Below are 24,910 nucleotides of genomic sequence, written 5' to 3' on the forward strand. Positions count from 1 at the left end.
TGACGGATTGAATTATGTACACACCAGATCAACAGACAGTTACTTGTATGTAATTTGTCCTATAGGTAACTTTTTGAAATATGTAGTTATTGCAGTAACTAATACAAAAGTGTAAACTTGCTTGTGATGTCATTGGGTATTTTTAAAAGTTTTAGTAACTTATAAAATCCATTTCCATGTATTAACTCTAAAAATAAGAATAAAGGCTTCATTAGAATACATAAATACTTTTATGTTCTATTGATGGGCTGTATCACAAGTCAGAACCTTTGGAATTTGAGAACTTATCATTCTCAATGTGAAGGCGTGATCTGGGTTGCAATAAACTTTGAAGTTACTGAGAAAATTATTTTTTCAACCCATTTAACCAACAGTATTGATTCTCGGTATCATTGTTTCTTTCCTACTTTACCTAGGAAGCTTCTAGGAAATTAGAAAAATATTAAAAAGTTTTAGAGAATTATTATTTTTAAACAGTAGTCTAGTGTTAGAACATCTTGATCCTTCCTGTGATGTATGATTTCAGAAAACATTAATTAATATAATATTTCTAGGACTTCATGTTTGAAGTACAAACATGAACTCACGCTGTAAGTCTAAAATAATAAGATTCAACTTATTTCAACAAATAGAACATATTCATTTTTATCACTGCTTTTTTACTTAGAATTCTGAGGTTTAATGTGAATTACACAGAACCCAATGTCACCCACATTTAGCTATGCTTCATCTAGGTGTCTGTGTGGATATTACATTAAAAAATAACTGTCAGTTGTAGGTTTTCTCTTCTGTCTCCCTCTCAAGTGTCTCTTGATGTTATCTAATCTTTATTAAATTGCTCCTAAAGTAGACTACACAACATATTTTAGTTCTTTTCCTGCATTTATTGTCTTAGTCTATGCAAGAATTTTAAAAAAGGTATTGTCTTCAGAGAGCTGCTTGTATTTAGTCCCTGAACCTAATAGATTTCAGTATAAGACAAGATGAAATGCCAGTCAGCCTAGCAGGTACACGGCAACCGGGCACGCGGGCAACCCTGCAGATAAGGAGTGTAGACACCTGCTTACGTGACGTAGTTTCACCCTGCTCCCTTGCACAGTGTTTCTACGTAGCATCTGACGTTTATCAGAAAAGTCAGTTCATTTCCTTCAAAATATCTTTTTCATGTGTTTACTGCTTCTGGAAAGATTACTGCAATTAAGATCAATCACTTTTAAAAGAATTTGGCTCTTGTTGAAAACAAAACTCAACACCTCTCTTCTGCAAGTGGTGATAAAACTCTTACCCATTATTTACATGGTAAAATAATTTAGTTTATCATGTCCTGTCAAGAAAGCATCTTTTCCAAAAATGAAAGATTGGGTGGACATAAAGCCTAGTTATTGAAAGAAGCTCCTGACAGGGGAAGAAGGACCCAGAAAGGCAAGATGGTATCCTGAAGTCAAACTTAATCAACTTTCCCATTAGCCAAATGTGAATTCTGTATGGGTATGTATATTTACACTATATGTATATTTTTTTCTTTAGATTCAATTTGTAATATTGTGAAGATACATGTTTTCTCTTGGTTTTGCCCTTCTGTGATGGTGGGTGTTTTATACTGCTACCTGCATTTTCTGAAAATCAGTGATTGTGCTTATTTTATAATGTTTTGTAGAGATAAGAACATGGTGCAAATTTCAGAGTACATAGAGTGTAGGCAGTCTGGAGGGGGGTGGTGAAAGTACACACAAATGTAATGTCTCCCATTGTTAAGGAACAGTCTGGAGTATATTACCAGGAGCTATGTAATAAAATCATTTTTAGTGCTCCCTAAAGCTCATATAGAATGATCTTAAGCATGGGGTTGAAATGGTAATAGTATTCTTTGAACACTTTAGTCATTTAAAAATAAGGCTTTTAATAAATGTATTGTTTCCCTCCAAGATAAGAAAACCCTAAAAGTTGTATTAAATTATACCTAATCTAAATCTGTTTGAAGTTTTATATTATTTTTTTCTTTCTTTAAAAGTGACATTGCAGTAGATCATCTAAATAATACTATCCATTATATATTTGTAAAATTATGCCTTTTGTATAAATATTTATAGTGTATTTCTAAACCTTTTCTATGAAATTTTCATTGGTAAGAAATTGAGCATTCTATAATTTTTACTTATTGTATAAAATGTAAAAATTGCTGAATGAATGGTCTCATTTCTTTACCAGTATAATAAAATCTTAGATACATTTTTAAATGTAAATGGTATATTGAAAAATTGCATTTTTTTTCTGTTGGTAGACATAAATATTATTTCTGAATCATAAGAAAAAAGTGAATTGTGCACTTTTTTATAATACCAAGCATGTATAAAAGTTGTGTCAAAATTTGCAAATGTCATTATAAATAAATCTGCATATTGCATACCTAGTAAGAATAAATTTGAGGAAGTCCAGAAATCTAGTTTGCACTAATATTTTGAACAATAAATGCTAAGCAGGTATTTTAAAAATTAAAGTAGTCTCAGTTTTAATGCTCATAATGAAAGAATAACTCATTCATGATTTTTAGGGGCTTCCAGATGGCTTTCTTCTGAAAAAGATTTCAAAAGCCTGTCTTTAAATTCAGAAACTGGAAATTACTTGCTGCAAGAAATAAAACTTGCAGATTTTTCTAAATCACACAGTTATAGAAAATAAATTCTTCTCTCAGTCAGAAAAATATTATATGTTAAATGTTAACTTAGAATTTTCTTTGACAAATTGTATCAGATATTCTACATTTGGCATGTGTTTTTATTTACAAAAAAATTAGATCAGAGATTAACCTTCAGCAAAAAAAAAAAAAAACATAGCATACATCTATGCACAAAAATAAAGGGAATGAAAATAGGTAATTAAAATCTAACAGGTAAAATATTAAGTGGCATTTTATTAAAAAATAAACCATTTTGCCACAATGTTTTGAGTTTTAAATACTAACAGTATTAAAATGTAAAAAACTTGTGAACTCTAAGGTATCAAGGTGTTCTGCATGATCAAATTGTCATCCAGGCCTTAGGAAGACCAGGGTAAGGCCTGAGCAACTTAGCTTCATACAACCATCAGGGGTTTTGGATACTGAAATCCTGGGGCACAAAGTGGGAACACTTTGACTCACCGGTACCAGCTGTACCTGGTATTTGGGAAGCTGCAGATATGCACTTCCATGTGGAAGTACTTCGACAGATTCTTTTCCTGCCTTGAGCCAGTGAGCCAGTGACTTGGAGGCGTAGGCCAGCCCCTGTCCCTGGCTGTGGGCTAGGTGTAAGGTGGGATTAGTAGCTCAGCTTGCCCACAAATATTAAGTTTAGTGATATAGACCCAAGCAAACTCATTTACACAATGAGGGGAGTTTCTCTCTCTTTTTTAATTTTATTAAATGTATTGGGGTTACATTGGGTAATAGGATTATATAAGCTGCAAGTGTACAATTCTATAATGCATCATCTGAATATTGCATTGTGCATTCACCATCCAAATTCAAGTCTCCTTCTGTCACATTACACTTGACCCCTTTTAACCTCCTCTGCCTTCCCCACCTCCTTCCACTTTGGTAACCTCTATACTGTTGTCTGTGTCTATGTGTTTTTTATTTGTTTTTGTTCATTTGCTGCTTCCTGTTTTATGTTCCATATATGAGTGCATCATATGTTTATCTTTTTCTGTATGACTTATTTCACTTAGCATGATAGTTGCAAGATCTATTCCTGTTGTTGCAAATGGCAGTATTTAATCTTTCTAATGGCTGAATAGTATTCCATTTTATGTGTACCCCATCTTTATCCAATCATTCACTGAAGGACACTGGATGTCTTAGCTACCAAAAATAATGCTGCAGTGAGCATGGGGTACATATGTCTTTACTAGTAAATGTTTTCAATTTTTTAAGGCAGATATCCAGAAAAGGTATTGCTGAGTCATATGGTAGCTTGATTGTTAATTTTTTGAGGAACCTCCCTTATATTCTCCACAGCTGCTGTACCCGTTTACAGTCCCCCCAGCAGTTTTTGAGGGTTCCATCTTCTCCACAACCTCTCCAGCCCTTGTTATTTCCACTTGATTAGGGATGGTAACCATTCTGACAGGTATAATGTGTTATCTCACTGTGGTTTTGATTTGCATTTCTCTTATAGCTAGTGGAGTTGATCATCTTTTCATGTATCTTTGGGTCATTTGTGTATATTGGAATAAATATCTAAAGAAATGATCAACAGCCCTGGCTGGCGTAGCTCAGTGGATTGAGCACAGGCCTGTGAGTCAAAGGGTTGCCAGTTTGATTACCAGTCAGGGCACATACCTGGGTTGCAGGCCAGGTCCCCAGCAGGAGACACAGGAGAGGCAACCACACATTGAAGTTTTTCTCCCATTCTTTCTCCTTCCTTTTCCCTTTCTCTAAAAACAAATAAATAAAATATTTAAAAAAGAAATGATCGACAAAATAAAAAGGCAACCAACTGAATGGAAGGAAATATTTGCAAACATTATCTCTGATGAGGGGCTGATATCCCAAGTATATGAAGAATGCATATAACTTAATAACAAATAAATAACTAAATAAAAATGGTCAGAGGACCCCAGTTTCTCTTTTTAATTTTGTTCAAGAAATACACTGATTTTTAAGTATCTATTTATTTTCTTATAATTTTTGGTCTCTTTTTAAGAGTTAATAGAAACGAAATCTAATGAGCAGTGATGGGGACCCTGGACTTCATGAAACATTCTGTGTTGGTCACATGTGGAAGTGTGACATGTGAGCGCGCCTTCATCTGTGCTTGACTGCGGTTCACCTCATTACTTCATTTACAGTTTATGGCAAGAGTGCCACTCGGGGTATTCAGCTCTTCCCTTGTATTTCTTTTTATTTGTTACCTTGGGGTAATAAGATCTGTAAATTCGCTTCCTTCACAACTTGGTACTTTTAATTGTTCTAAGTTTCCTTTATCCAAATGCTAATGGTCCTCTTTATTTCTAAAGTGTGCTTAAAAAGCTATTCCCAGTCTAATTCTTATCCTTGGGCTTGATGTGTATACTGTCTTGAACATTCTCCAGCTCTATTAAATTTTTTCCCGACTGAGGAGCCAGAATTGTACATTCCATATTTTTGTACTTTCTGTTCTCATTTTAATGGTCTTCCTGATGGTTCATAGCGATTTGAGTAAACACTCCACAGAATTTGAAAGGAATTTAATTTTCTAAGGATGCTGTTTAGACCAGGATATATATTTTTCAAATTTTAGATGATCTTAAAATGTACAAGTCTCCAAAACTGATTTTAATTTAATCATTCAGAAAAGGCCAATGCTCTACTTACCTGCTTCACGTGTGCTAGATTTTGGTAATGTTTTGGTAAAACAAAGGCAAAAATGAATAGCTTTATATTTCAGAATCATACAATACAGTGAAGCAGAGAGGTTAGTAAAAACCAATTACAATATAATGTAAGTGAAGGATCAGATGAAAGCAAAGGATTATGTAATCCAATTGGTGGAAATGAAAAGGGGCTGGAGAATAAAGGAAGGTAAGTAAAAGGAAATAACTTGATAACTGCAGGATGATTTGAACTTGCCCACTGGAGAAGGTGGAGCATGGCATTTTAAGCAGAAGAAATAGTGCCTGCATAGATCAAAAAATGAGAACATAACAGTAGGCCTAGAGTGTGATGTAAGCTAGAGGATAGAAAGTAGTGGTGGTGAGATAGAAGGTAGAAGGTTGGCAGGGCCAGAACTAAGACATGTCGTAGAAAGAATCTGAATTCTATATTAAGGGTCATGAGGACCCATAAAAAAATTCAAATGTGCAAATCACTTAATTAACCTTCTCCTTTAGAAACATTTTCTTGGCTCTGGTTAGAGAGTGATTTAGAGAAAAGGCTAAAGCAGAGAGACCAGTGTAAAGACTCTTATAGTCATCCAAAACAGAGATGATGAAAATGATAATGGTAACTTTTGAGGGTGTCTATCTTACTGTTATAAAACTAATTGAGGGTAATATCTCAGGAGAAAGTCAGCATTTTATTTGGGTAGAGCACTAAATTATCAATATGAGTCCATATAGTTACAGAATAGAGAGGAATGGACTGATATTTGAGATATTAAGAACATAATGAGTACACAAGAATTGATGGTTGCTTGGAGGGAGGAGAATGAGACTTATGGAGAAGTTGAGCGTGACTTTTGAACTTTTTGATTTGTCAATTGGGAGGGTAAGAATCCCAAGAACTGGAGAATTTTTGGAAGGATGATGATGAGTTCAGTTTTGGACACATTAAATTGAGCTGACAGATTTGGCAACCCCTAAACGATTTTGAAATTCAAAGGTGATATCTCATTTATAGCCACATTGAGTAGTTAATAGAAACTATTGGAGAATATGAAATCATCTCTCCAAACTGTATCCTGAGTGAGAAGGTAAGAGTTCTTTCCTTAGAAATAAAAACATTAAATAAAAATCAGACTAAAGGGGAAAATAGGAGGACATGTATGCCTCGAAAAAAAGATAAAACAGAGATGAATACAAGGAAGGAACACCAAGCAGATGTGGAATCATGAATGACAATGTCAAGAGAGGACAGCGAAAGGACTTATTGGCAGTTTCGTGGTGTCAAGAGTTCAAGAACAAAGTACCCATCGAAATCAGCAACATGAAGATAAAGAGAATCTAGGTAAGAGTAATTCTAGTGGAGTAATTTAGGTAGAATCAAGCTTCCAGTGTCCTGAAAGACTAATGGAAGGCAAGAATTGGATTCAGTGGCCATAAAAATAATTTCAAAGTAGTTAATTATAAAAGAAGTGGGAGAGAATAACAGCCAACATAGAACATGAGGTCGGGGGGCAATTATTTTAAACAGAGAACATTTGAGTGTGTTGAAACATGTGGAAAGCACACACAGAGGAAGAAGAATTTACTGAGAGAAGATAAGGTAACTGATAGGGCAGTAGATGATGCAGAAAAAGATGGGTCCCCAGGACGTGTTATACAGAAAGAGCAATGTCTTCAAATTTGAAATGAGGGTAGAAAAAAGGATGGAAGCTGATGCAAACATATTTGTAGATGGGGATCTCACCAAGTTGAAAGTTTCCATTTAACAATTTCTATTTTTCTCACAAGTAAAAAAGCCAGTTAGCTGACAACGGCAGGGGACATGATGGGATCTGGTATTGTAGAAATACGAAGATTTACCTAGCATGATGGATTGTAGGAGAACCAAGTAAACCATAGATGGATTAGTGGCAAGTGTTTGAGGTTCACTTGTGGTCGTCAAATAGTAGTGGTCATAAATCACTCAAAGGTGTTTGCCCCTATAACAGTGCTGTGTAGCTCGGGTGTGGGGGGAGGGGAGAATGCCCACAGCCATTTTGATTTCAGGTTGTTGTCTGCTAGACCATTGCTGTGGAAGTCCAATGGGACAAGATAACAGAATTTTATTAGCAATAATGTCCTGAAGTCTAAGCTGAATAAAAATTACAGTGAAGGTGGAAAGGGATCGATAAAGCAGAAAATTAAAGTCTGAATGAATTTGAAAAAAAACAGGAGCAGTGGGTAAAGTAAGAAGGATAAAAGATTTCGGTGAGAGAGTGGGATGCTTCATTTAAGTATTTGAGGACCCAAACAATTCCAGGTTCTATAGGATCCAGGCTGTGGTCATGGAAATGCTGAAGGACAGAAAAAGTGAAACTCTGAGACCGATGATGTAAAGGAACTTAGGGGTCAGTGTTGGAGGGATCGTATATGTGGGCCCTGCAATCTTTCCTACCCATAATCGACTCCCCTGATGATCAAAACCTGTCTTACAACTTAAGTACCATCTAGACACTGATAACTGAAAAATTTACATCTCTGTACTGGATCTCTCTCCTAAACTTTGGAATTTTGTATCCAGCTAAATATATATTTGGCACATCCACTTGCATATCCAGTAAGAATTTAAAGCATAACAAGTTCAAAAGTGAGCTGATCTTGTCACTCTTCACAAATCCGCAGTTTTCCCTGTATCAGTTAATAGCTACTTCATGATTCTGTTTCCAGGAGTCAAAATTTTAGAGTCATCCTGTAGGTTCTATCTTCATAATTTATCCAGAATCTAGCCGATTCTCACCACCCTTACAAAATTATCACCCTGATCAATTCCATCATTCTTTCTCACATGTCCATTTTTCAGTGAACCAAGCAGGAAAATTTTCTTAAAATATAGATCAGATTATGTCACATCTAGATTTAAATCTTTGTTGGCTTTCTATCTGATAAAAAAGTCCCCAAGTCTATGGGGTAGTTTCTAAGATCCTTCATGACGTTTTTCCTTGCAGTGCTTCTAGGATTGCATCTAGTACCTTTCACTCCTAACTCATTTCACTTGGGCTGCACTAATAACGTCGCTGTCCCTCTCCTGAGGTAAGCACATGCTATTATTCCTTCTGCCTTCCATGCCGGCTCCACAGATATCCCTGTGGCTTATACCCTTAACTTTCTTTAGGTTTCATGCTACTTTGACAGAGAGATCATCATGAACACTCAATGTTCTTTTCTCTGCTTCTACATGTTTATTGTTTTGTTTTACTAGAATATACACTCTATATAACTAGAGGCTCTGTCTCTTTTCACTATTATATTCCAAAAGTGTGAAATAATGCCCATTTTATGAATTCCTGTATGATCATATTTGTGTCTTAAGATGATAAGACTATGCTCTGGTTGGGTAGCTTAGTTGGTTGGAGCATTGTCCCATTATGCCAAGGTTGTGGGTTCAATCCCCACTCAGGGCAAATGCAAGAAGCAACCAGTGAATGCATAAATAAGTGAAACAGCAAATTGGTGTCTTTCTCTCTCCCTGTCTCTCTAAAGTCAATTTAAAAAAACGATAGCATTAGCAAAATACTGCATGAAAGAGATTGAAGCCGTTATAATAATTCTGGAGTGAGATTATATAAATGTACTTCAGACTGTGGTAGTGGTAGTAAGAATTAAAATTGCAGAGAATAAAATTTTACCAGAACACTATAAGTAGAACCTTATAGTGGAGTGGGGAAAAAAGTAGGACTGAAGGATAATGTCAAATGCTGGCCACTGGGAATAATATTAAATCAGAAAGATATAGTTTGTATACTGTATATCTTACTTATTCATCCCTTTCAATTATCACTGTATATCAGTGTCTTGAAAGCAGAAATTTCTGTCTGATTCACAGCTGCAACTCTAATGCTCGGAACATGACTGGCACGTAGTAGACCTTCAGTAAATATTTAATGAGCAAATTAATGAACCAAGCATGATAATACCAGTAAGTCCGAAGATGAAAAAATGTGAATGAGCATTTGCAAACTTTAATAAATAAATATATGTGAAGTGGAGCATCCGTTGTTGATTTGGAATTTTATTTAAATACTCAGAACGTAGTACCATTGCTAATAAGTATCCCCACATTCTATGGAGAAGTGCTAGACATACTAACCACAAACTTCATAATTTCTAGAGTAGTAAGAGTCCTGAAAGTGTAAACCATCACCTTTTGCCTCTCAAAAACAATGAGAAAGGACTAATTAGCAGAGTTTCCGCTGGTAGAGAGTCCTTGCAAGGCTTTTACTTCTGAAGAAAACAAGGGTTTGCTTCTCCAAAGCCAAATGAGGGTGGACACAAAGCAATGACTTAATATACATGATCTCTCTGTTTGGGGGTATATTTATTCGGCAGCTAAATCAGCATGTGATTCCATAGAATAGACGTGAGGGCATAAACAAATTAATGTGTATTCCACATAAATTCCATGTGTATTTATGGAATACATAAAACTGAATCAGAGGTTTCTGTATGCCATTATAGATATAGGCTGGAAAGAAAGAAATCAATGACATCATTAACTAATTAACTAATTAATTGATGAGGACTTCCGCCAAGATGGAGGTATAGGTGGATGTGCCGTGCCTTCTCACACAACCAAGTTTAGGGACAACTAAATATTAGCATCAGAAAACACAACCAGAACACGGAAAATTGAACTTTTCGGAAGTCCGGTAACAACAAATTCTTTAGCCCGACCGGTAAGGGGTGAAACCGGCGTCTCGTGAGGGGTTGCACAGAACTCCGGTCGGACGGACCCAGGCACGGAATCCAGACGCGCGGGTTCCAAACCCAGGATTGGACCTAGTGAGCGACCGAGCAACCCACCGGGTGAGCGACTGCTGAGGAGACAGTGGGGAGGCGGTGCTGCGTGTTGACTGCGGTTGCCTATCTGTGGGCGAGCGGACAGGCGAGGGAGTGGGCGCTTGGACCCGGGCCGGTGGTCCCGGTGGCTTGTGGCAGTAGAGGGCGCCGCCATATCCCCGCTCTGACCACGCCCCCACACGCAGCGTCACAACCCAGCGACCTGGGAGTCCAAGGCGCCGCTTCTCACATTTAAAGGGCCAGAACCAACCAAAAATGTCGCAGGAAGACCTCAAAGCCCCAGAGATAAATCTAAGCGACGAAGAAATAGCAAAACTCTCAGACGCACAGTTTAAAACACTGGTGATCAGGATGCTCACAGATCTGGTTGATTATAGCCACAAATTAGAGAAACATATGAAGGCTAAACTAAGGGAAATGAATGGAATTCCACAGAAAACCCATAGAGATGAAAAGGAAACTGGGACTCAAATCAATGGAGTGGCCCAGAAGAAAACAAATAATGGCCAAACAGAAAAGAGTCAAGGAGCAAGAATTCAAAGAAATGAGGGAGAGTCTTAGGAACCTCCAGGACAGCTTTAAACGCTCCAATATCCGAATTATAGGGGTACCAGAAGGGGGGAAAGACACAACCACCAGTGGAAAAATTATTTGAACAAATAATAAAAGAAAATTTCCCCAATCTGGCAAAGGAAATAGACTTCCAAGAAATCCAAGAAGCTCAGAGAGTACCAAAAAAGTTGGACTCAAGAAGAAACACACCAAGGCATATCATAATTACATTAGCCAAAATTAAAATGAAGGAGAGAATCCTAGAAGCAGCAAGAGCTAAGGGGACAATCACCTACAAAGGAGTCCCCATCAGACTGTCAGCAGATTTCTCAAAAGAGACCTTACAGGCAAGAGGGGCTGGAAAGAAATATTCCAAGTCCTGAAATCTAAAGACCTACAACCAAGATTGCTCTATCCAGCAAAACTTTCATTTAGAATGGAAGGACAGATAAGGTGCTTCTCAGATAAGATCAAATTCAAGGAGTTCATCATCACCAAGCCCTTATTATATGAAATGTTAAAGGGACTTATCTAAGAAAAAGAAGTTAAAGAAACATGAACAGTGAAAGAACAACAAGCTCACAGTTATTAACAACCACACCTAAAACGAAAGCAAACTAAAAGAACAGCTAGATCAGGAGTGGAAAAATAGAAATGAAGATCTCAAGGAGGGTTAGCAACAGGGGAGTGGGAGGAGGAGATGGGGGGAGAAGGTACAGAAAATAAGTAGCATAGACAGTAGATAGAAAATAGATGGGGGGCAAGAATAGCATGGGAAATATAGAACCTAAAGGACTTGAGACACATGGACATAAACTAAAGGGGGGTAATGGTGGGGATGGGGGGGCAGGGGGGAGGGGAATGAAGGGGGGAATAGAACAACTGTAACAGCATAATCAATTTAAAAAAATAAATTTAAAAAAAAAAGGGAAAAAAAACTAATTAATTGATTATTTCAGCTTGTCAAAATAGGTACTTAATATGTTAGTGTCATGAGTGAAAATAGTCAGATCTAGTCAAAATAATACACAAGAATTTTATCATGAGAGATATGTAAGGCTTAGCATATATGATACCAGATCTCCATAGTTGGTAATTTCCTATTCATGAATGTATTACTGATTAGAACTATTTAAACATCTACATTTTAACACAGTCAAAATACTCAATTGGAGGGCACATTAGAATGTGGGCTCCTATATTCAGAAATTTAAATTATGTTAAATATGAAAAGGAGCAAAGATATGCATTATAAGCTAACACCTGAAAGCTAGGTCTGAAATAACACTGCATGTGGGGAGCATGTTTGAGATCTGCCAACAGATCATTTCACTGATGATTAATGTCATGGGAAGCATTTTAGAAATGACTTCTTCAGTATCGGTCAAGGTATTCGGGAAGCTAAGAGTAATAAAACAACTTCTTATTGGAAATAGATTCTTACTTGTTACCTACTGTTAATTTCTAATTAATCTGTAAGAATAAATTTACTTGAAATTTTTTGAAGGAAAGCCAATATGTTGATGAAAAAGGATAAATAAATAATTCAGGAACTTGCATTATGGGCAGGATACATTATTTTTGTTAATAATAAAACATTGACATATATAAAGATATACTTAGTTTCCTGATCATAAAAAATAAAGTGTGATATGAATTATTTTAATTTACTTCTTCTTGCTTCCCAGAATACCCATCATAATTCTGTCAAAATAATAATATAATTTCAACTACAGATATTATGCATATTTGTATTTAATTTTTCTACTTTCCTTTCTATTTCTGTTTAATTATATTATACATAAATTTATCTGTATATACGTGTTCATATACTTATATATAGTATATATAAACACATGAATATATAAAACATATAACACACACATATATATATGTATTTCCTCTTTCAAAAAAGGACAGATATTTTAGTTTCTTGAGTCCTTGACTAAACAAAAGAGTGGTTTCTAATTAAACTGTTCTTCTCTAACACAATAAGTGGGACTATTTATATTCTTGATCAAAGATGCATATAATTTAGGATGTTTAGCTGAAAAAACAGATGGGTGAATACAGCTTTCTACACATAATTGCTCATTAAAATGTGAAAAATATAAACTAAAAATAAAGGTTTAATTAGAAAGCATGTTTGTAATGCCTTGTGTGTGCTCAGGACTATTTCTGGGCACAGGGAAAATAAAAGATAACAACTCAGTGCTGTAACTATTTGCACTCTATCTGGTTAACAACTGTTTCTTTTAAAAACATGATCCATAAGTGTAAAATAGGGTGCACAGAAGTAAATAACACAGAGGTATACAAAAAATACTTTTATGTATAGGGAAATAATAATGACAGTATATTTTAGGGGATCTTATTTTTATTTTCTGGGGAGACATTTTATTTTATTTTAAAAATATTTTATTTACTCATTTTTAGAGAGAGGGAGAGAAGCATCAATGTGTGAAAAATACATCAGTCAGTTGCCTCTCACATGTCCCCAACTGGGGACCTGGCCCACAACCCAGGCACATGCCCTGGCTAGGGATTGAAGCATGATCTTTCGATTCACAGGCCAACACTCAATCCACTGAGCTATATCAGCCAGAGTGGAAAGACTTATTTTAACAGTAAACGTCGAACCACGTCTTGAAGAACTAATTTGCATCAAGTTAAAGTCTTTTTTGAATAAAAGTAAATCAAGGGTCTTTCTTCTCTTGGTATCCCAAAGTAGTTCAATTTGATAGGCTTTAAGATTTTTATTTCCTTATTTATTTTTAGAGAGAGGGGAAGGGAGGGAGAGAGAGAGATAGAGAGAAACTTCCATGTGCCAGAGAAATATTGATTGGTTGCCTCTCTCACACTCCCAACAGGGGACCTGGCCTGCAGCTCACACTTATGCCCTGACTGGGAATTGGTCCAGAGATGTTTTGGTTTGTGGGAAGTCACCCATCCCACTAAGCCACACCCATCAGGGCTCTACAGTCTTTAGCAACTAATAAAGCTGCTGGCTGCCACTTGTTTACGGTACATCTTTTAAAATTTAATTGCCAAAGTTTTTTTAGAATATAAAATTAAATCTTGTTTTTAATATCTTTTTCAAATTACATATGAGATATTTTTATAGGGAGTCCTAGGCACCCTCCATGTGCTTGTGTATTCATAAGGCTCAATGAGTTTCAGCTACTGGGTATGCTTGCACCCAGCTGACCCTCTAAGGAGGGTCTGACGGGCAATTCCAGCATAGGATGAAGCAACAGAATACCCGTGGATCCAGGGCTGCCGCTGTTGCTTTTTCAGGGATCCCAATGTGGTCATTGATTCTTTATCTCCTTCAGCAAGATGAGAAAGTTTCCTGAGAATTTGCCTCCTTTTCACTATTAGTATTCATTCAAGATAGCTTGGCTGGGTAAGAAACTACAGACTTCTTTGTCTTCGCATCCTCCACTTTGCTCATTGAGCTTCCAGAGGAGGCAGCATTTAGAGCTTCCTTGCCCTTAGAACTTGTCTCTATGGGAAGGAACATTTATCTGGAAGGAAAACAACTTGCTTTTGCTACCTCTCAGTAACTATAATAGATTGTTTCTTACAAATGCATACAATCTGGGAAACATGAAACAGCAAAATGTGAATGCTTGATATTGCATGCATATTCTTTTTTCCCATCTGATAGTAGTGAATGTAACCACTATAGATACTTCAAAAAGAAATCTGATTATATATATGTATATATATATATATGTATATATATATATACACACATACACTCACACACACTCACACTGTGTGTATGTGTATGTGTACACCCCTATTATATAAACATACCTATGTAATGATGAGAATGACATCCGGTTGCCTTTAGCACATTCTAATTATTTAGAAGCAAATCACATGAACATAAGAACCACTTCCGTCTGACACATGAGGCCAGAAAAATTATAAATTAAATTTAAAAATTTTATGTTTTTGCCTCCTTTGTCAAATATTAATTTACTGTAAAAGTTTGGGTTTATTTCTGGGCTCTCTAGTATGTTCCATTGATCTATGTGTCTGTTTTTATGCCAGTACCATGCTGTTTTGATTACTGTGGCCTTGTATTTTAATTTGACATCAGGTAGCATGATTCCTCCATATTTGTTCTTTCTCAAGATCGCTGTTGCTATTTGGGTTCTTTTGTGGTTCCATACATATCTTTGAAATATTTATTCTAGTTCTGTGAAATACAGCATTAGTATCTTAATAGGAGTTGTGCTGATTCTATAGATTATTTTGGGAAGTATGGACATTTTAATGCTGTAATTCTTCCCATCCATGAACACAGTCTGTGCTTCCACTTATTTTTGTCCTAAATTTTTTTTGAAGCAATTGTGAATGTGATTGTTTTCTTACTTTCACATTCTGATAGTTCATTATTGGTGTATAAAAATGCAACTGATTTCTGGATATTTTGTATCATGCTACTGTACTGAATTTGTTTATCATTTCTAGTAATTTTTTGGTAGAATTTTTAGGGTTCTGTATATACAGTATCATGTCATCTGCAGATAATGACAATTTTACTTCTTCCTTTCCAATTGGAAAAAATGTAAAAATTAATAATTTAAAAACATTTATTTAATGTTTACAATTCAATAGATGTAATTGACATATTGATTAATGAGGAAAATGATATGATTATCTACATAGATGCAGACAAAATATAGACAAATATTTGACATTTATAATGACATATTTTATGTTATATATTGATCACATAATGATTAGAAAATGTAATGGTTTAATAGTGTTATATATTGAAACAGTAATTATTTCTAATGGTAATTTTCCACATCTAACAATAGAAGTGAACTTCCTTGTTAATTAATTAGCTAATGTCTTTATGTTATCCAAATATTTATTAACTAACATTTGCCAGGAACTCAACTGTTTTCTCTGTTCATGTGCACTCATGAGGATCTCTTCTGTTAAAATATTGGCAGCTCTTCATAGACATTCACTATAAAGAAAATATTACTCCATATTTATTAAATTATTTATACATCAAAGTATTTACACATCAGTATTCACAGAGTACTCTACACTTGTGAAAATATATAGCTGGATTTATTTCTATTTAATAATAAATATTTTTACTCTTCCTTCTCTCTTTTCTTCTTTTTTATTTAAGCAAACATAATAGTTCTTCCAGATCTTTCTAATTTAACAGCTGGAGTTGTATCTCATTTTTAAAATTAATTTAATATAATTACTGCATCATATAACTTATTTATTGGCCAACCATACTAAATGAAATAAAGACTTTTATCCTAGTTTGACTTTTTTGAATGTGAAAAAGAAAAGATGGATTATTATAAGTACATTATACTTACTGGATATAATAAGTAAGTATACTGGATATTATATTTCCTGGATATTAGGAGAATAAAAAATATTTGCAAAAATGAGTATACTTTTGAGTAATATTTAAATGAGTAGTATTTAAAATGTTATGAAAAAGTATTAAAAAGTGTCACACCTATTATGTAAAAGATGACAGGAGTGAGAATTAAGATTTAAAAAGTAATATTCATTTATTTTGCTAATCTGTGCAGAACTTTAATTCTAAAAACAAATCACCAGGACTTCTGGCCAAGATGGGGACATAGGTAAATATACTTTGCCTTCTCGCACAACAAAAAGCAGGATAACAACAAATTTAAAAACAAAAAATAACCAGAACTTCCAGAAAATCAAAGTGTATGGAAGTCTGACAAGGAGTTAAAGAAGAAACATTCATTCAGACAAGTAGGAGGGGTGGAGACAGAGAGCCAGTGGGGAGAGGACTCAAGGCCAGGTGGTGGCTGAAGGACTGGGTGAAGCAGCAGCTGGTGGACCTGGTGGTCCCGCATTTGCATTCAGATAAACTGGGAGGAACAACTGGGGAGCAAGAAAGACCACACAACCGAGGGTTCCAGCATAGGAAAAGAAAGCCTCAATACCTCTGGTTGTAAAGACCTATGGGGGTTGTGGTGGTGGGAGAATCTCCCAGCCTCAAAGGATTGTTCATTGGAGGGACACACAGGGTCCTAGAACACACACAAAACCACCCACCCAGGAATCAGCTCTAGAAGGGCCTGATTTCCTTGTGGGTGGCAGGGGAAGTGACTGAAAGCTGGGTGAGAGCAGAGCAGTGGCATTGTTCCCTCTTGGACCCCTCCCCCACATACAGCACCACAGTGTAGCAACATGGGTTACAGCACTCTGGTGAATACCTAAGGCTCCACCCCTTACTATGTAACAGGCATGGTGAGACAAAAAAAATACAGCCCAAATGAAAGAACAAATCAAAGCTCCAGAAATAGAGCTAAACAATAAAGAGATAGCCAACCAATCAGATGCATAGTTCAAAACACTGGTAATCAGGATGCTCACAGAAATGCTTGAGTGTGGTCACAAAATGGAGGACAACGGCTATGCAAAGTGAAATGAAGAGAAATATAGAGGGAACCAATGGTAAAGGGAAGGAAATTAGGACTCAAATTAACCATTTGGAGCAGAAGGAAGAAATAAACATTCAACCAGAACAGAATGAAGAAACAGGAATTAAAAAAAATGAGGTAAGGCTTAGAAACATGTGGGACAACTTTAAACATTCCAACATCTGAATCATAGGGGTGCTAGAAGGAGAAAAGGAAAACCAAGAGCAAGAAATTGAAAACTTATTTGAAAAAATAATAAAGGAGAACTTTCCCAATCTGGCAAAGGAAATACACTTCCAGGAAGTTCAGGAAGCTCAGAGAGTCCCAAAAAATTTGGACCCAAGGAAGCACATACCAAGGCACATCATAATTCCATTACCCAATATTAAAGATAAGGAGAGAATCTTAAAAGTATCAAGAGGAAAGGAGAGTTACCCACAAGGAAGTTCCCATAGGGCTATCAGCTGATTTCTCAAAAGAAATCTTAGAGGCAAGAAGGGGCTGGAAAGAAGTATTCCAAGTCATGAGAGGTAAGGATCTACATCCAAGATTACTCTACCCACCAAAGCCCTTATTTAGAATGAAAGGCAGATAAAGTGCTTCCCAGATAAGGTCAAGTTAAAGAAGTTCATCATCTCTAAGCCCTTATTAAATATAATGTTAAAGAGACTTATCTAAGAGAATGAAGATGATAAAAATATGAACAATAAAACGACAACTCAGAAATAACAACTAAACCTTAAAAAAACCAAAAAACAAAAACAAACTAAGCAAACAACTAGAATAGGAACAGAATCAAAGAGATAGAGATCACATCGAGGGCTATCAGCAAAGCGTGGGGGGAGAAAGGGAAAAAGGTACAGGGAATAAGAAACATAAATGGTGGGTAGAAAATAGACGGGGAGGTTAAGAATAGTATAGGAAATGGAAAAGCCAAAGAACTTACGTGTATGACCCATGGACCTGAACTAAGGGGTGGGGGGAGATGTTGGTGGGGGGGGGTGTGCAGGGTAGAGGGGAATAAAGGGGAGAAAAAAGGAGGCAACTATAATGGCATGATCAACAAAACATATTAAGAAAAAGAAAATGAGCAAAAATATCACCAAAATGTATTCATTATTACTAATAATTAGGTGTAGAATTTAGGTTACTATGATTTTAGAATACCGATAAATTCCTTTTGACCCAGTGATCCCACTTCTGGGAATATAGCAGAAGGAACCCAAAACACTAATTTAAAAGAACATAAGCACCCCTATGTTCATTGCAGTGTTATTTACAGTCATCAAGATATGGAAGCAGCCCAAGTGTCCAACAGTAGATGAGTGGATAAAGCAACTATGGGACATTTACACAATACTACGTGGCCATAATAAAGAAGAAAATCTTACCCTTTGCAACAGTTTGGATTGACCTAGAGAGCATTATTGTAAGTGAAACCAGTCAGAGAAAGACAAATATGTGATTTTGTAACAGGGCTCAGCCAAGAGGTGGGCCTCAGAAAAGGATTTCGGATGGGGTCCAGAGCTCAGGGTGTCCAGGAAATATTAAGATGTTCTCACCCCACCCCCCAGGTGTCAGTTGGGGGAAGGGACAAATGGAGCAGAGCCATTGAGAGCTGTTTTGCATAGTAACAGTTTTGCAGCTAACCTCTGGAATGGTCATTTAACATATCTATAGCCTTTAACTGGTTTCATAGATATGTTAAATAGCTGTGGCCATGCTTTGAGCCAGGGGGATGGGAGTGACTTCTACTGAGGATATAACTGGGGGCTGGTCCCCCGAGTTACAGCGCCTGCATGTAGCTTGGAGTTGATTGGCTTCATGCCATGGGGCTGCACCTGCCCAGACTCACTATGGCAGCCCAGTAAAACTGGGAGGATACGGGAGTCCTGGCAGGTATAACCGATTGTGGAAGGAGTCGGAAATGGGGCTGCAGAGGAGGACTGGTGTGGGGATTTAAACACAGACGCGGCAGCCATTGAGGAAAGAGCCACGCGGTTTCTGCAGCCAGGTGCAGAAGAAAGCCACATGCTTTTGGCAGAGTGCGGACCCCTGCAGCTTTGGTAGAAGAGGCGCACATGGCTTTGGGATGCTCCCTTTGGCCGCGTGGCCTTGGATGCAGGAGAGACTTTGCCTGGAAGGAGGGTGAAAGAACTCTTTGTGAGTAAGCCATGAGAAGGTGCCACATGACATTGGATTAACTGGAGATTCTGCCTGGATGGCGACACAGCTGATGGTGCCAGCCGCCTGAAACACGGACATTTGCTTCTTTTTCTGAGATATGGTACCCCGAATTAGGGCAGGGGGAAGGAAGTGCTGTGGGCACCTGTGGTTATCTTAAAGGACTTTGATATATAATGGGACATTGGGTCACTACTTTAAGTCTATATAGCTTTGACTAAACCTTTCCTTTCCTTTTCACAAATCTCTGGCATTGAGAAATGTCTTTCCTCTGGTGGCGGTCAGACGAGCCCACTAGGTATTAGTATACCGTCCTTGGGAGGGGCCCCTGTTTTCTGTAACAGTTTTTGGCATCCCTCAGTGGGCCAAATATTGCCGCCCCAGACCTCTGTTCTGTAACAATTTCACTCGTATATGAACAAACTGAACTAAGAGCAAAATAGAGACAGACTCATAGATGGAGAGCAGATGACAGCTAAGGGCTGATGTAAAGGGGGAGTAGTTCGAGGGGGAGAGACTGAGCAAAAAGGAAAAAGAACTCATGCATATGGACAATAGTGTGGGGGTGACTGGGGGAAAGGGTCGGTATAAGGTGACTAAATGGTAATGAAAAAATACAATGTAAATAAAGAAAAAATAAAAGCATATACATCAAAAAGTAAAATATTGATACATGTCTGTAACTTGTTTTTTGTAATTATGTTTTATTTATCTTATGTTTTTAATATCAGAATTTAATCTCTCTCATCCCCCAAATATTCAGGTATAACATAGCCTTTATCTGGTATTGTTTTTAGTATTAAGCTAAAGAATACAAGTGATATCTTGGGTCATATGGTGGGCCTTCCTTCCTTCCTTCCTTCCTTCCTTCCTTCCTTCCTTCCTTCCTTCCTTCCTTCCTTCCTTCCTTCCTTCCTTCCTTCCTTTCCTCCTTCCTCCCCTCCTTCCTCCCTTCTTTCCTAAAAGTCTTTCCCCTTTATTGTCTTTCAGTTACAGTTGTCCCACCTTTTATCCCCACTCCTCACCCCTACTCTGTCCTCCCACTTTCACAGTCAGTCCCCTGCCAGACGTCTGTGCCCATGAATCCTCTATTCATATCCTTTACCTATGTATGGATTGATCTCCTTTGGAGCATTAATCAACTCTTTGCTCATTAAAATAAGTCTTGATTTGCTCATCAAAACTAGATGATATTGGATGTCATAAGACACATGGAAAGAATGCCATGTTCTAACCCTTAAGAGATCTAATTATAAAATTGTCAAAACATTAAATTCATATCTTTCAATGCTTTTCAAAGAACTTTAAGTATTTATTTGGACATAAAGTATTTTTCATTTTCAAGATACTTAAAAAGTCCCATGTATATTAATATTGCAGATGTGCCAAGAATTCAATTATACTGTTTCTAAGATGTAGCTGGAAACACGTTTTGCTAAAGTGTATGGAGGTTTTTGTGTAGCTATCACATCGAGCAGAATATCCATAGCCAGTCATATAAGTCTTTTATTTTTTGCTGTCAACGTTGGATTGAACAGGAATGACTGAGAAGACTACTTTCCTTCCTTCTCACTTCTTATTGCTTCTGGCAGACTAGGCTTTTTTTTTTAAGCTAAAAAAATTGCTTTTATTTTATGTTTTTTTCTCATCCTAACAGATAACTCTATAATCCTACACTTCAATTAATAGACTAACTGTGTTACATTTAATTTTTTTAGAACATTTCTCCACAGCTCATGTCATACACAGTATCACTGCCTTGTGCCTTCCTTTTCCCTTTTCATTCTTTTCTCATATTTTGTCATTAATACCTATTTAGATTTGCAGATATTTGTTTATTTCCTTTTCCTCCTCACTTGTACTTTTCATTCTTCAGCTGTTTTTATTAATCTTCTCCATTTCTTAGATACTCCCATTGTTTCTTGCTAACACCCTTTGAGCACATGCCCTGACAAGGTTAAATTAAGACATAGTCCCAAGTTCTCCAGCGATTACATAGACTGTGTGCAGGGATTACACAAACACATCTTACTGTATGTTTTCTTTTATGTTTATATATTTACATTTATTGTCTATCTATCTATCTATATCATATGCTACATCTAAAATATGCCACTAAAATTATACACCTTTCATGTCAAGGGAACAAAGAGGAACTGTTATTAAGAGTGGAAGACAAGGTCAAAGAAGCTCTCCCTGAGAAAGTGTCTTTAAAAAAATAACCCTTTAGAAGAGGTGGCAAGTGACCTGGGCAGGTGTAATAACATGAAGAGGGTGGTGAGATAATGATGTCTACTGCAGATTCGTGTTGATCCGTAATCTTCAGATGTGACCTTATTTGAAAATATAGTCTTTGTAGATGCAATTATGAGGATCTTGAAACAAATCATTCTGGGTGTAGTTGGGCTTTTAATCTAATGATTGGCACCTTCATAAGGTGAGGCTAACACATGGGAGACATGCAGAGGAGAATGCAGTGTGAAAATGGAGACAGATTGGAGTCATGCCCCGACATTCTGAAGAATGCCAAAGATTCCTAAGAACTACCAGAAACTACGAGAGAAATGTGGAGGAGATTCTCCCTCCGAGTTTCCACAAAGAAACGAACCTACTGACAACCTGATTTCAGACCCTGGCATCCAGAACTCAGAGTGATTTATTTCTTTCTGAAAGTTCCAACATTTGAACAAGTTGCACTTCTCTGTGCCTGATTCTATGAGACTTGTAATTTATTTCTGTATGTATTGCAGTTATGATTAAATATGAAACATTGTGTGGATAGAAGGAAGCACTGAAGTAAATTATGTATACCCATATGTATTCATAAATGGTCACCTGTCTTTATCAGGCTATTATTTTAGTGGGTTTAGCTGGTAGTTAGCAGTTGAGGGTGACTTGGGCATTAATGACAATTTTAGTGCAACACACACTTAAAATTCCTTTATTTTCAACTACATCTACATTGTGTGTTGTGTGAGTCCTTAAATGCCAGAGAGTTTGTCTAGTGTTCCAGTTCCACCCTCAACTTTCAGAAGACTCTGCGTACCTGTGCTGAAAGGAGGCAGGGACGACTCTGTGCTTTCTTGTGCTTTACTGCACAGTAGACCCCTGTTGCTTATTATTCTGCAAGACTCATGGGAGGAGTCAGGGGAAGGGGAAACTAGGGCTTCATAGCTCTCCTTGTCCAGCTTCAATCTGAAGCTGGCTCTGTGCACCAAGCCTCAGGTCTTGGCCTTTTTCCATTTTCCTGCCCTTTCTCCGGGGATTTCAGGTTTTCTACCTTTTCTCCAAGGCAGCAGATCTCTGTTTTAGTCAGTGGGTGTTTTTACAAGCTAATCTCCTGCCCTTTTCCCACTGTAACAGACCTCTTGTTTAGTCATCGAAGAGTACTAGGTTTCTTGCACTTCTCTCAAAGGCAGATATTTTTAACCTCTTGGGAGTTCTGGTTAGAGGAAGGGGATTTCTGTTCCCTCCCAGTAGCAGCGGACCTTAGCTTGGGGGTAAGGGGTGAAAAGATTCTCTGCCACATCCCTGGTGGCAGCCAACCTTCATCTGGCACTTATGGAAGGGCTTCCTTCCTCTCTCAGACAGATGCCAATTCTTATCAAGGTAAGACCAGATGTTAGATGCCAGAAGAATTGTCTGCCCTTACACCAGGAACAGATGTCTTTTTCTCTTTTCATGCCTATCTCTAAGCAGTAGTTGATCACATCTTGCAAAAGAGCTGTTAGTCAAGCAGGTGTAGATACCTCTTGGGCATGGAGCTCCAAGGAATTCTGACCTTTCATAATAGCCACAGTAAGCTTTTAAGTATTAGTTAACTTGTGAGTTTATTTCTTACCAACTTTTATGGCTGCTTTCATTGTGTCCCACGTTCTACTAATAGTTAAACTGTTTATGTATCTTGGCTTTCCTTGTTACCATTGGGAACTTGGTCCATCTGGGTGTCTGGCATCCTCAGGGCTCTAATTATTAAATACAAATTTTTGTTCTTTTTTTTTTAGATCACTTTGTTCTTCTTCATTGTTAGCAAGGGAAATATGTTCTTTTTAACACTTTCTATATCCTAAACAGAAATAGAACTTCTCATTTAATTTATTTTTTCCAGTACTAGGTAAATGAATAATATATTATTCTTCCTTTGGTTGGTTACTAGATAAACTCTTTGACCTGTGCTAAGGAGTGATATGAACCAAATAAAATTGTAAACAGTAGAACAAGCTTTAGGAAGGTGAGATGCAGCACTCTGAGAGACTTGAAGGAGCTGAGGGTGTTAAAGAAATAGCACATTTAAACTTTGAATAGTCATACCAAGGAAATAATAACCTTGAAAGAAATAGTGGATAAAAGTCACCATCATTATTTAATTTCTTCTTTCTTTTATTTACTTCCTTCTTTCTATGGTAACCTAGTTTCCCTCTATTTCCAAAGAACATCTGCCCCAGACAAACTTACCTTCTCACTGTCTTTGTTCCATGTCTTTGCTTGTGAATATCCAGTGGGTTTTCTTATTTAGATTTTAACTCTGAATTTTTAAAACCTCCACATTTTCAGTGACTGAATTGCTACAAAATTTATTTGTACAATTGGCATTTTTAAGATAAAAATCTAACTTTAATTCAGTAAGTGAAATAGGATGATAAATAAAGATAAATTTTAAGTGACAAATGGACTTTTAGTATTCATTTACTTGATCCTTTACAACATGCTGATACCTGTATCATGTCATTGAGAACTTGCAAAAACAGAACTGCTTTCTGCCATTACTTTTAAGCGAAGAGCACCACCTTGTGGGAGTATATGCTTACATGAAATGGAAGACAGGAATATTAAAGGAATAATTTATTTTAAAATATTTTAAATTTATACTAAATTATTAGTATAGATACAACTATCATACTTTTTTCCCAAGAAAAAAATTTAGAAAAAGACAGATGGGATTATAATTTTTTATTGTTCTGTCAGGAAACAATAAAAAATATCCTCTGCAAAATTGTAATTTATAATGACTTCTTCTACACAAGCATTCTGTTAGAATTAATTTTTGGTTTAAAACAATAAATAGCACCTTAAGGAACTATTACTATTACCTAATCAAAAAAAAGCACCTTACTTTAAATATAAGTAAACCAGCATTGAGGGTGTATTTAGTGTGTCCATGAACTTACGTATAACAAATGGTGGGCTAAGTATGTTCATAGAAACATCATTCCTGTTTGACTAGTTTTTTAAAATCAATCGTCAGACATTGGAATATACCAATGCTTCATTGTCCTGTACTGGGGAATAGATTATTTAACAAAAGTAAGTTTTGCTATCATAACAAAATAATGCAGTATATAGACTATTGTCTGCTTAAAAATATTTACTTTTTCTAGAAACATATTTTTTAAAAGGCAGGTAATAAATGCATGTAGTGTTTCACGGAATTAGATTTGAAAAATCTTAACATTTTTATGATTAAAGAGTTGTTGATTCTTTAAAAAATTCCATGTTATACATTGTTTCATCCCAACTAGAGGTTGGGCTACAGTTTCTTGATG

At 36.5% G+C, this 24,910-nt stretch overlaps 1 protein-coding gene across 1 annotated transcript in view; it reads left to right on the plus strand.

Moving 5' to 3' along the window:
- PPFIA2 (PTPRF interacting protein alpha 2) overlaps positions 1–24,910 on the plus strand; it is a 467,265-nt gene that overhangs the window by 89,512 nt on the left and 352,843 nt on the right. The window lies entirely within an intron of this gene.

The sequence above is a fragment of the Artibeus jamaicensis genome, unplaced genomic scaffold (assembly GCF_021234435.1).
Source record: "Artibeus jamaicensis isolate MK-2021 breed Jamaican fruit bat unplaced genomic scaffold, CSHL_Jam_final scaffold_584, whole genome shotgun sequence".
Taxonomy (NCBI): Eukaryota; Metazoa; Chordata; class Mammalia; order Chiroptera; family Phyllostomidae; genus Artibeus; species Artibeus jamaicensis.